Here is a 14041-nt window from a genome sequence, read left to right as displayed (position 1 = left end):
AGAGTGTGCAGGTAACTCAAGTTTGTAGGCCCTATCTCCAACTCGCTTGAGTATCTTGAATGGCCCACAATAGCATGGAGATAATTTGGGTGTAGGTCCAGTCTTCAGACTTTCTGAATGTTCTGGCACATGCAAAAATACCTCTTCCCCTTTCGTGAAGGTAATTTGCCGACGTTTCTCATAAGCATACTTCTTATACCAATCCTGTGCTTGTCGAACATTTTGACGAGCAAGTCTCAGCATTTCCATATGATCTTGGATGAACTCCTTGACCTGTTGGAGCTTTTCAGTTGCCAACCCCACCGTCACTGGTGATCTAGGTTGAAAACCATACATAAGCATGAATGGACTAAAACCAGTTGTAACATGCTTAGCACTATTATATGCAAACTCAAGAATAGGAAGATAATCTTCCCAATCGGATTGCTTCTTGCTAACGTATGCTCGTAGCATATCCTCTAGCACTTGGTTGACTCATTCCGTCTGACCATCTGTTTCAGGGTGATCAGCCGTACTTAAATTAAGTTGTGTACCCAATCGTTTAAAAACAACCCTCCAAAAATGACTGTTAAACTTGGGATCACGGTCGCTCACAATGTTACTTGGCAATCCATACAACCTGTAAAGATTGTCCACAAATAACTTCGCTAATTCTGGAGTCTTAATGGTTGACTTGGTTGGAATAAACCGACAAAGTTTAGTCAACCGGTCCATGGAGATACTTTCCCATTTACCATTGGGAATCTCTAAAGGATGTAAGAGTCCTCCTGCTTTCAGGCGTTCTGCTTTATTAACTTGACATTTTTGGCAATGCAAGACATAGTCTTGAACATACCCATGCAAACCTGGCCAGTAAAACTGTCGTGTTACGAGTGCATAAGTTTTCTTAATTCCCGGGTGCCCTGCACTTGGACTATCGTGACATTCATAAAGAATTTGGCGCTGAATGTCCGCGTCTGTCGGTACACACACTCTCCCCTTGTGGAGTAGGTACCCATCATCTATGCAAAAATTCTTCCATCTCTGCAGTTCATCACTCGAAAGAGGAGAACTGGGTGTGGAGGAAACAAAACCACTACCAACATTGGAGTGAGAAGAATCCCTCTTTCTAACATAGCTCCACACCTTGGAGTATGCAGTATCATGCTCGCACTTACCTTTGAGAGATTCCAAAAACTCCCTCCGCAATTCCGTGAATGCCAGAGAGTTGATCTCTGGCATTCGACTGAGAGCATCAGCCACTAGATTGTACCGCCCTTTGCGATATCGTAGCTTGGCATCATACTCCTGAAGAATCTCAGCCCACCTGGCGTTGCGACCCTTCAAATCACTTTTTGTGTGAACCACTTGATACTTTCATGGTCAAACACAATCTCGAACTGTGCACCATACAAATAATGTCGCCATGTCTTTAAAGCAGACACGATTGCATAGAGCTCTCGTTCGTAAGCAGAGTAATTTTGTTGTGCTGAATCCAGCTTCTTGCTTTCAAATGCAATTGGCCTTCCCTCCTACAGAAGGACTGCTCCAATCGCACGATTACTAGCATCCGTTTCCAAAACAAATGGCTTTAAGGGATCCACAATAGCCAAAACCGGAGCTGTGGCTAATGTGTCCTTAAGTTTGTCAAAACTTTGATGTTGTTCTAATCCCCACTAAAAAGTCTTGCCCTTGGCTTTCAGTTGATCTGTCATGGGAACAGCAATATGGGCATAGTTTTTAACGAATCGACAATAAAAACCTGCAAAGCCTAAAAAAATCTGGAGCTCTTCCAAATTTTTGGGAGAGGACCACCTTCGAATGGCATCGACCTTGGATTGATCCATGTGTAACCCTGAAGCCGAAATAACATGCCCCAAGTAGTGAATTTCCTCCTTGAGAAAATCACATTTGGATTCCTTGGCATATAACTGATTTTGGCGTAACAAATGAAACACTTGTTTCAAATGTGCTAAGTGCTCTTCCTCCGTGGCACTATAAACAAGAATGTCATCGAGAAAAACGATAACAAACTTTTCCAAGTACGGTCTCAAGACACTATCCATGAGTGTCATGAACATAGCGGGAGCATTGGTTAACCCAAAGGGCATCACCAAAAACTCATAATGTCCAAACCTTGTTCGGAACGCTGTTTTGGGTATATCCGCAAGCCTGATGCGTACTTGATGATACCCAGATCTTAAATCAATCTTTGAAAATATACGAACGTGGGTGAGCTTATCAAACAGCTCATCTACTCGTGGCAATGGGTACTTGTTCTTAACAGTAACCGCATTTAATCCACGGTAATCTACGCACATGCACATACTACCGTTCTTTTTCTTCACCAAGAGAATGGAAGAGGCCCATGGTGAAGAACTTGGTTGAATAAAACTTCTACTGAGATAGTCAGCAAGCTGACGTTGCACCTCAGCATCCTCAGAATGACTCATTCGGTAAGGCGGTTTACTCACTGGCTTACTGCCTGCAACCACGTCTATGCCATGTTGCACAGAACGTGTCGGCGGTAGCCCTGGTGGCAAATCATCTGGGAACACATCCTTGAATTCCCTTAAAAGTCCCTTTAATTCGTTAGCAACATTTGCTTGTTTTGAATTAGTAGATATAGCTGGAAGAGGAGAGAGAGAAGAATGCGGCGTTGAGGAAGTTTTATTCAAAACTTTATCATCATTAAAACATCATCCACATTGGAAATAAAATGGCACAGTGAGTAACACAAAAAGAGTTCTTCTATTGCATCATCAGAAGAGAGCTTCATAAGCTCAGCTGTACAAATAAGTGGTGAGGAAGGTACATCCTTCTCCCCCAACAGTAGCACGTGCACACCATTGGATTCGAACATTAGACTATTATGCTCATAGCTACGTCTACGGGATGATCCTAAACTATGCAACCATTCACGACTAAGAACCACATCCGCCCTTTCCATATTCATGACTTGGAAATCCAAAGAGGTACGATATCCTTGAATTTCCATAGGTACCTCTTTAACCTGAGTTTCCCATATCTCAGCATCATGGCCGTTAATCATTGCTACCTTGTAGCGATGTGAACTCGGGGTTTGGGGCAATTTGAGTCGTTTCACCAATTTATAATTGATGAAATTGTGCGACGCACCATCGTCTACCAAGATCCGCACCCTGTGCCCTTGGATAGAGCCATGCATACGCACCAACTCATGTGGTCCGAAAGTCTGTTGCCACATGGAGGCCGTGATACAACACTCATGCACCGCCTCGGTGTGTGTTACTTCCACATTAGCAAACTGGGAAGAGGCTTCAAGAGGTAAAAGCTGCACCATGTGCATTGCTTTTTCCTTCCCCTTGTCTTGAGCAGCAGATTTCCCTTTGGGACAATCCTTTTTGCTATGTCCAGTTCCCAAACATTTAAAGCACAAATTTTCTTTTTTGGCTTTCTCAAGCTCTTCCGTTGAGAGAGGACCTCTAGACCCCTTGGGCTTTTTGGAGGTCTCTGATGCAGTAGAGACATTTTTTCTTTTATGATGCACATGCTATGGACGTGTTGAAACAGGTGTAGTGCCATGCACATGCGAACTATGCAATGCCCGATCATTGGGATCATCATGGATGTGAGCTTGCACTATTGCGTCCTCAAGTGTTTGTGGATCCTGGGTTTTAATGTGCTTCTTAAGCTCGAGAGTTAACCCACGGATGAACCCACGCACCTGCTGAAAGGTATCCATCCCTTCCAGCTTGAGGATCACATCCCGATAATGGGAAATATATTCCAATAATGTTTTATGCTGGCCCATAGAACATTCATCCCAGGCGGTCCAATTTCTATCCTTCTCATTGGTAGGTAGAAATTCCTTCCTGAAGACAGTCTCAAAAGCTGCCCAAGTCTGTGGTAGCATGCTCTTCTCCTTGAGAGACATCCACCATTTGTAGGACTTGCCGTCCAAAGTCAAACTTGTCTGCAGCGCCTTGGCTGCATCCGGGGTACGTCTAAGGTCATGAATACCATCCCACTTACTGAGAAAAATATTCACGGTGTCCTTGTTGCGCTCACGCTCTTCTCCCCGAAAAATTGGTGGCTTTGTATTTTTCAACAAATCGTCCACCTCTTTTTGGGTCAGAGAGTGCAGCGGTCCCGGAGGAGGGCCTTGCCCAGCAGCCGACCCTTGGCCTGGTGTGGAGCCGTGCTCCTGAGTTGGCTGACTAGCAGGGCCCATGGCCTGCTGCCGCATATGCAACTTAATCAAATCGGATAATGCTGTGACATTCTGATTTAATTGTGCAAAATTCATTTCAAGCACAATCATGCGTGTTTGCAATGCACGAAAATCTTGCATGTCCAGCAACTCATACGCATTGTCTGTTGCTGTTGGGGCACGATTACTCTCCGTGAGAGGAACCGTCCGCGTGGCATCGACAAATGAAACGGGTGCGGACTCCTCGAAATCAAATGTATGATGCATATCTATGTCCGAATCCATGCTGTGGACGTACTATGCGAGAAAAGAAAGAAGAATACCTGAATTCCAACGAGCTCGTAGCATGTTTCTATAAGTAACCGTATAATTACGCCTTGGATGGGAAAAAAAACGTTGAATTCGAAAGCGAACGTCAATCCAAAACGAAGAGTAGCTTGAAAATAATGATTAAGTCTGCAGCCGATGATGCTCTTGAAAGCCTCGATCAAGTTGGAGTTGCCAACGACCTGGTTTGCATCGTATGCAATACACCAGATAAACGTGAAATTTGCCGACAAATTTTGCAGCCGACGAGAAGCTTGAACAGACGAATAAATGTGCATTCGTTTCCAATGAGGCTTGCATCGGATGCAAAAAGCCCAAACGGTGTCAAATGATTGGCCAATCTCCGACCTTTCGAAACTTCAAAACCTGTTTTTAGCAAGTTTGGACTGCTGAATTTGCTATAAGCAACAACAGTTGTACTTGCTGGTTCCCACCGAATCGGAGAATCAAAAAGGAGTGCAAGAGAATCCAAAATTGCGTAGGCACAGTCTCTTGTGCAATGGCCACTAGGGTTGGCCAAGTGTAAATGGCCAACCCTTATGGGTTCTAAAAAAAAACTTAACGAACTCTCTCTGCAACAGAGGGCGGCCCACTGCGCGATGACGAAGGAGGAAAAAGCTTGCAACTCGGCCCGATTTTGAGGGCATCGAAGTGACGGGAATTGTGCAGCTTCCCCTTGTGCTCCAACTGAGCACGACTTCGACCAAAACTGTGCAGCTCAAAATTCCTTCCTTCCCCGACTTGGGGCTCCTGCACGCACTCGGTTTTGGCCGTCTTCTTCCTCCTCGACTTGAGGTTGCATGCAACATGCATCCAAAAGCAAAACGTGCCTCAGTTCTATGTTTAGCTCTGATACCATTGTAAAACCAGAGGACTGCCAGGTCCTGGTCCATTCGCCCAACCTCCCTTTAATAGGCTCCTAGCCACTTCCGGACCCCTTCCCATTGGCAGTCGGGGCCCTTGGCCGAGTCCATGACCCCTTGGTTGGCCCTTGGCCTGACACGTGACCAATCGTTACAAGTAACCCCCCCCCCAACCCCCCCATAAATATGATACCCCCTCCCTTATTTTTAAGCTTGGGAGATAAATTATTGAGGGGTCCCTAACTTATACGCTTATGCAACTTGTAAATAAACCCCCCTCCCCTACACTTACGTGGTGCGGTAAGTTTTCCATGGCGAATCCCTCGGGAGAAGGAACCAATGGATTAACCCAAGAGGAAAAGGGAAAGACAAAAATGATAAGTGTGGTCACCTTGGAGAAGGCAACAAAGCTGGAGGAGATATTAGTGATGCCTATTGGGAAGAGGACCACACAAGATAACGAAGGAAGAAGTGCCCCAGGTCCTAGTAAGAAGAAGTAAAAGAGCCATGAAGACGAGGATGTCAAGGTCAAGAGGAAAAGAAGGGCTTGTCGCAAGTTTCATGTTTTAGATTTTCCACTAGGGGATGGGCAATTAAGCTATGATTGGAAGGAGGATTTGACAAGCAGGAAAACAAATGTTACTTTTGGGGAGCTTATAGAGATGGTGCCTAAGCTAAAGCGACAGTGGAAGAGGATGGTTAACCCAATGGAGAAAGAACCAGCGAGAGGTGCAATCAAGGTATTAGCGATGGATGAGCTACCAGACATTTGCCCAATAGTAGATGTGTGGCACAAAAGAAAAAATTTAGGACAAGGTTATGTTGATGGCGGAGCCCAAATATGTGTCACAACACACTCATGCATTGAGAAGATGGGTCTTACAGTGACAAGGGTATCAGGCTTTTGGATCAGATTGGCAAACCATCAAAAAGTAAAATATTTGGGTGTCGCAAAGAGCTTAGAAGTGGAGGCGTATGATGCAAAGGTGGTGGTTGATTTTCATGTGATGCCAGCGGGGTTGGGAACATATCCTATTATAGTGGGTAGACCATGGTTACGTGCAGTGGGAGCCGTTCAAGATTGGAGACGTGGTACAATTAGCCTCTATGGAAAGACAGGTGCCAAGAAGCTATATAATATGACACACGGAAAGTATTGGAGGAACTTTATGAAGATGAGTATGAGTCTAGTGATGAAGACTATTGCACAGTGTCTGATGAGGACAATGATAGTACTACTAGCAGTGATGAGGATGTTCATGTTGCATTTCTTCTGATGGACAAAGAAATCCATGACTCTGGTTTAGTTGCATTTGAAAATGAGATTGAAGATGAAAGTGGAGGGCCTTATAAAGTGATTGAAGGGCTGATGCGAACCAAGGTTAAATTGTCAAAGAAGCAAGAATTGATGACACAAATGATCAGTGGAGACCTCTCAGCTATGGAGAAGGAGATATATTTGCAAATGCTGTATACTTTTCTTGATTTGTTCATTACTTCATAAGAAGAGATTAGAGGGTTCAATGGAGACGATATGCATATAGAGCTAAAAGAAGGTGCTAAGACAGTGCGACAAAGGCTAAGAAGGATGGGTCAAGAGCAAATGGAAGCCTTGCAGGAAGAGGTGAACAAGTTATTGAAGGCAGGGTTCATAGTCCCAGTGGAAACCACAGAATGGGTGAGTCCAGTAGTAGTCAGCCCAAAGAAGGATGGAAAGTGAAGGATTTGTGTAGATTTTAAACCCTTAAATGTAGCCACTAAGAAGAACTCATATCCTCTTCCATTCATTGATAAGATCTTGGATTCAGTGGGAAGGTTATAAGAGGTACAGTGTGTGTGATGGTTTTTCAGGCTATTTTCAATTGAAGATTGCTCTTAAAGACCGAACAAAGAGAACTTTCATTACGCCATGGGGTTGTTATTGCTACACGGTATTTCCATTTGGGTTGTCAAATGGACCATCTTTCTATAAGGAGAGAGCAAATTAGGTATCAACACCATTCATTGGTAGTTGTGTTAAAGATTTTATGGACAACTTCTGTGTCTACAACAGTAGGGCTGAACACCATGAGAAGCTGCATATGGTATTGGCTCGATATGATGAATGTGGAGGACAACTAAATCCAAAGAAATGTCATCTAGCACAACCAAGGTTGAAGTTATTGGGCCACATGGTGTCAGAAAATGGCATTGAGGCTCAAACAAGGTTAAGTCTATCATTCTTCTTCCATCACCTACAAGTACAAAGCAATTGGAAACCTTTATACAAAAAGTAAATTACCTAGCGCGGTTTATTCCATTGTCTTCACAGCTCCTTTATCCATTACAACAAGTGGCAAAGCATGATTCATTGCAATGGGATGACAAGTGTGAAGAAGTGTTTCAAGAGGTGAAAGAGGTGTTAGAGGGGTTGTCAGCCGTGCAGGCTCCTGATTGGGAGCAAGTGTTTTATGTACATCCATCAGTAGGGGATGATGCCATTGGATCCATGCTGTTGAAAAAGGGGAAGGGAAGCCATTATATGAGGCAAGTGTATTGTGCAAGCTGAGTGAAATTATTAGTAGAAGAAAATTGTTGGAACTAGAGCTAGTGATGGCTAGAGTAATAATTGCTTCTCGACAATTTTGTCATTACTTGCTACCACGACCTTTTGTTTTCTTAATGAGTAACTCCTTTTTTCCACACTTAATGAAAGGCACTAACATGTCAAATGTGGTCAAGAAATGGGTAACTGACTTGCAAGAGTTTGAGTTCTCTTTTTTAGTGGAAGACAGTACAAGAGCTACCCTAGCTGATTTGTTAATTTACAAGAAGAATCCCCTTCTTGTTAAGGAATAAGTGGTGAGAAGGGTAGTTGAAGAAGTGCCACATATCAGCAATGCACATGTGTTGTTCTTTGATGGCTCATACAAAAAGAGCCATGATGTGGCTTCAGGGGGTATATCACTTTATGATCCAGAGAGGAAGCTAATATGCAAGAGAGGGTTCAAATTGGATGCTCAGAGTAACAATGAGGCTGAATATGCTACTTTGGAAGCCAGATTACACATTTGTTTGAAGCATGGGATTAAAGGTTTGAGCATAAAAGGTGATGCCTTGTTAGTTTTTGAAGCAAGTGTTGGGTGTGTGGAAGAGCAAGAACACCTCATTGAAGGAAATGTGTTTCAGAATTAAAGGCCTGTTAAAAACGTTTGAAGCATGGAGCATGAGACACATTGAGTGTGCTCTAAATGGAGAGGCACATGAAGCAACTCAAAGCATGATTGGGGAGCTATTTGTGTTGAGAACCAATTTACCTCTTTATCATGGCCGGGAAAGTTTGGCTCAAGAAGATGAGTTTTTGTTAACAGGAATCAATCTGAAGGACATTCAAAAGTCTAAGAAGTATGGTTTTGTGCATAGAGCATCTAGGTACACATTGATTGGTGATGTCTTGTACATGAAAGGGGATGATCTCGTGTTGAGACGTGTACCTTGGCGGGAGGAGATTTATAGTGTTGGAAGAGAATCATGAAGGTGCATGTGGCTGACATTTTGCTCTAAAGATCACCTTGCATAAGATCTTGCAAGAGGGGTATGTATGGCCTAGTTTGCACAAGGATGCTCACCATTGGTGTAGGTCTTGCAATAGGTGTCAAGCATTTGGGAAGAGAGTGTTGATTATGGGCAGATGCAAGATAAGGCTTTAGCAAAGATAAATAAAAAGGTCAAAAGTAAGGGTATCAAGAAACATGACTTGGTTTTGCGCTACAATAGTAAGCTAGACAAGACATTCCAAAAGAAGTTTCAATTTAAGTGGGAAGGCCCTTTCAAGGTAGTTGAATGTTTTCGGAAGATGAGCTATCCGCAGAACAAGTAATGTATGTGAGGGATGAGGAGACATGTGATACGGCGAGTCTGTGTTTTCAAATATTAATGAGGAGTTGGTGGAGCGTAAAACTTCTCAAGGAAACTATCGGCAGGGCTCACACCATGAGGTACGCAGGTGCGTCATCTAGTGGTGTCAGGAGGACGAATGGGATCAAGACTTGCACGTGGATAAGTACGGACACAACGTGGGTGTTTTTTTGTGTTGAAGTATGTAGAAAGGTCATCATGACAACTATAATTGGGATGAATTATTGGAAATAGTTGAGTGCTAGGTGTGCGGATGGATGTAGAAGGGTGAGAAAAACGCACTGCATGGCCATTTTTTGGCATGTTTGGGGTCCGTTTGACGTCAATCAAAATGCCAAAGGTTCCCAAGGGATAAAGTGAAGTGTGGACACTGAAAAACTTGAGAAAAAAACCAACAAACTACAGAGAGATGAGGAGGAACATTTGCAACTCAGTTTTTGCTGTTTTTGGAGCCTGTTTTGGCCATAAACTGCTCATTGGAGGTCGGATTTGAGCACTTTGATATTGTAGACTAGGATTTTTGGCTGCTCCGGACACAATGGTTCTGTCCATTTTGCCAAATTCCTCACTTTTTCTTGCTGTTTTGGCTGTGTAAATTTCTCTTGTGAGCAAAGCCTCTGTTCAAATTTGTGATTGTATCTGGCATACTTCATCCATATTGTGAGAGCTATTTGCCCCATTGGTGTTGGCCCAAGCTTGGCCCAAGCTCAATTGTATCTAAACATATAAAAATCTTCCTCTTTTGAGCTGGGTTTTTTGGTATGTGTGTGTGTGTGTGTGTTGAGTGGGAAAATGGATAGTCTCTCTCCTCTCACTCCATCGGTGTGTTCCCTGTCTCGGCCAGGTGGGTTGTGTAAGCCGAGTGGTACCCCATAGTGTGTGTGTGTGTGTGTGTGTGTGTGTGTGTGTGTGTGTGTGTGTGTGTATCATCACAAGAGTGTGTGTCAGGTGATTATAGGGGCGTTGTGTGTGTCTCCATGCCGCTCACAGTGGAAATGGCACCTTGCGATTAAAGCTGAAATTTTCTTTGTTTTTTAAAGTTGAACACTCATCTTTTTCTTTGACATAGAAGTTTACATTCTTTTGGATTGTGATTTCATGGGTTTTGAGCTACAAATATCACTTTATTTTGGGGATTGAAATTTTGAGGAGGAAACATCTTGGATCAAGATTAAAAAAACAAGTAGATATGCATGGCTACTTGCTTCACATGGTGTTTCATATGACTGGCACATGGATATTGGTAGCTCTTGGTAATGTATAGATACATGGAGTTTACAAACTTCTTTGGTACATACTTTATAATAGATATTGTAGAAGAATGCCTAATGAAATGGATATGATCTTTCATGTGAGGGTGTTGTTCTTGGTATTTCAAAGAGTTAATTTACTCCACTAGAAAACTAAGATAGCTATACCAATGAGAAAATATGGTACCTCCCTGTCCTCTCCCTTAGCTAACATCTTTGAGACTTGTTCAACAAGCTTCTAGATTTGTTGGGGTCGATGCTACCAAAAACTTGACTAATATTCTTCTATGTAGCCACTAGGAATCCATATCTTGGACATTCAGACCCTCATTAGCCCAAGGATGAAGATGAGTTCTTCCAAGGATGCTCTTTTTTTGGCCTACCCAAAGGGCTAAGGCAATAGTGACTTGTTCCCTTTTTGGCCTGCCCAAAGGGCAAAGGATATAGAGATGCCTTTTATTTTTCTAAACAGAAAAAAAAATTATATTTTCAAGCATCTTTTAAAGGCCAAAAATGTTGATTGTTGAAATAAGATGGTGGGCATTCATTGTTGCAAAACCGTGCCAAGAAAATGTTGAAGCATTGAAATGATGGTCTTGAGAAGCAAGCATCGTGTCTTTGGCATCATTTCACACAGTGGGTGGGTGGGTAGATATAATAGGTTTGGAGAGAGGGTGTAGGGCTAGGAACTGTATAATTTTAATATTCCTTGGCCCCATTTTGGTTTTTGTCCATCTCTTTGTGGCTTGCGTCACCTCTCTCTCATTTTTGCCTCTGTGTAAATGGCATAGCTTGTGTGGACTGGTGTAGCCCCTTCCTAGGGTAACCTTTGCCATGCACTCTCATACACAAGTTCCCCTCTGCACTTTTGAGAAAGCCTCTAGGAGCTATGGCAGCGATGGAAAATCTACATCACAAAGGGGAGATCTCAAATAAGCCCTTCCATCAGATGGCAACCCTACCCACGGCTTGGGATTGTGCATACTGAGGCTTACATGCAATTCCTTTTGATGCATGCTCTTGTGTTGCTCTCATGGTTGCCAAAGCTGGCATGCTGGCTACAGATGCACAGTGCGCACACATCCCTCATATATGGAGAGAGAGAGAGAGAGAGAGAGAGAGAGAGAGAGAGAGAGAGAGAGAGAGAGAGAGAGAGAGAGAGAGAGAGAGAGAGAGAGAGAGAGAGAGAGAGAGAATCTGTTCTGGTCTCTTGTTTTTGAGTTGTTTCACGTTTACGAAGTGGAGAACTAATGGTCTTTGAAGGGGCTGATGTGAGACACTACGGCATGCTTTTGCCCTTCGCTCTTTTTGCATTTCCATCTCCTAGAGAAGCCCCTTGTGACCGTAGGGATGAGTGCTTGCTTGCCTTAGTTCATCAACGGTGTGCTGCCATGATGTGCTTAGTGCAAGTAGGAACTTCCATAGCTCCAGATCTTGGTATGCTCCTCATTCTTTTCATCCCTGCGTTTTAAATGTTCATCTTGTTGCAATTCTTTTGTTTTCCAAAACATTCGCACTGCCGTCAACCTCAAGACCCTTAGAGCATTTGACCCACCTAATGCACGCCCACATCCTCCTTGGATTTGACCCATCTGATGCATGCCCACGTTCTCCTTACGTTTGTTGAAGCATGTCTGGCGGGGTGTGACATGGTGCACTCAAGAGGTTTTGCTAATGTGCATAGTGGATCTTGGCTGCTGCTCCAGGTAGAGATGGTGGGTGGACATGGGGAAGGCAGCATCGTTGAGGTTAACCTTGTCTACACCTGCAATGTTTTAAAGCTTGGAACTTTCTTGCTTGACTGGTTTTTGTTTTCAACATACGGTAAAAAAAGGACGAACCCAACCTCCCACAATGCTTGCTGCCCGCTCCACATGATGCTCTGGAGCCTCTTGTGAACGTCTTGCACTTTGCCATGATGCAATGGTGGCAGCGACCAAGACCAAGCGAACAAAAACAAGGACCGTTCTGCATGCCGACCTCCATCTACTGATGTTTGCTCTGCAGCTGTCATTGTTTAGAATATGTTTTGTATCTTGCACCATTATCTTGCTTTCAATCCTTGTACTGGTGCATGGTAAATGTAGCCTGCATGATCTACCTGATCTTGCCCATATCTATTATTTGACCCTGCCTGTGAAGCTTGGATATGCCTTATTTTGAGCTTGCCTCGGCCCTTAGCAAGAGCTCGTCTTTTGGCCACCAACTCTCCTTGAGTTGACTGTGCTATTGACCATTGAAGCATATATTTTTGGTTCAAGGGTCGCTTCAAGAAGCTCCACGACATCTTGATGGCAGAGTGCTTCTTCTCATATGCTTGTCATGCTTACCATTTTTTGTTCTTCAGCTCTCATTGGCTGCAGCAGGACATGGATCAAGCTCTAAGGGCTTTGGAAGTGCGTTGCCATCCTTCTTCACGAGGTTGTACAAGGTTATCCAGGAGGGAAGTAATTTGCAACTTGAATTGTGTAATTACCCTCTTTTTAGCATCTTGGCCCTTGTCATATTCACCATGGTTTGTGTGTTCTACTTTGCCCGGCTAGGGTACCGGATGCTGTCTTATCATAAATAGGAAATTACGCATGCGTGTTTACTGGTTGCTAACAACAGTCTTACTTTTTCTTCCTTTGCACGTGACATTACTTGGTGTAACAGTGAAGCTAGACCCAAACATGAAATGCCATGAAATACTGATGTTCTTAGGGTTCTTGACTCTACTGTTTTGTGTTGCAGCTACAATGGGGGTTCTCGTCATTCTCCCTGTTGCAGATGCCATAGCTGCCCATTATTTTTTTGAAAGCAACGATCAGAGCTGGAGAAATTTTAGTGCCAGCCCAGCCAAAGCTTTTGGAGGGTGGCCACCACCTACAGGAGTTAGTGATAATAAAGATTCTACCAAAAATGCAGCAAGGAGTTTGCTTTTGGGTGCGCCATCAGCTTCGAGTATTGATCTTGGCTCGTCAAGCAAAGACGGTTCACTCACATTTGATGTGGGGTAAGGATCTCACCTTCGGCCCTGGGGGTTTTCTGGTTGTTGTCTCGGGCTTTTTTGTGTCCCCAGCCTCTTCTGTCCTTCTTGGGAGACCCCTCACTCTTTTGTTATGATGACATACTACAACAAAAAATGACAAAGTAGATGGTAGTAGCCTGTGCTTAATACAACATTTTGTAATTTATGCCTTACCACACTTGTCTCTAGTATACAAAATTGGGCTAAACTGGAGTGCTACATGTTTGGATGGTATTCCTGCTCTGCTAGGATTATGTTGTGGTTTGAAGTGTATGTATGAACATTTTTATGTTGTTCATTTCTTGGTTGATTTCAAGGAAGAAAGAGATGAGAATGGGAACAGCTAACTGTGCGCGTATGTCGTACGTGTTAATGCAAGGAACTTGCCGATACCCTATGTGCGAGCCACAAATGGCTTGAAGCATGCAACTAGCCTAAACTAGTAAGCTCAAAGATGTACATGGTGTGTCACTCACCGCCCTACGCTTGCTGTCGTGGTGGCTTCCTCGCCGCGAAGCAGGAG

The 14041-nt window shown here is 43.6% G+C and overlaps 1 pseudogene; it reads left to right on the top strand.

Moving 5' to 3' along the window:
- Nucleotides 1-12157: 12157 nt before the first annotated feature.
- On the top strand, nt 12158-13613 carry LOC147429853 (uncharacterized; annotated as a pseudogene).
- Nucleotides 13614-14041: the final 428 nt, after the last annotated feature.

Source organism: Adiantum capillus-veneris, chromosome 22 (genome assembly GCF_014529385.1).
Source record: "Adiantum capillus-veneris isolate H3 chromosome 22, ASM1452938v2, whole genome shotgun sequence".
In the NCBI taxonomy this organism is placed as follows: Eukaryota; Viridiplantae; Streptophyta; class Polypodiopsida; order Polypodiales; family Pteridaceae; genus Adiantum; species Adiantum capillus-veneris.
The sequence above is the reverse complement of the archived record's forward strand: the minus strand, read 5'-3'. Positions and strand labels throughout refer to the sequence as shown.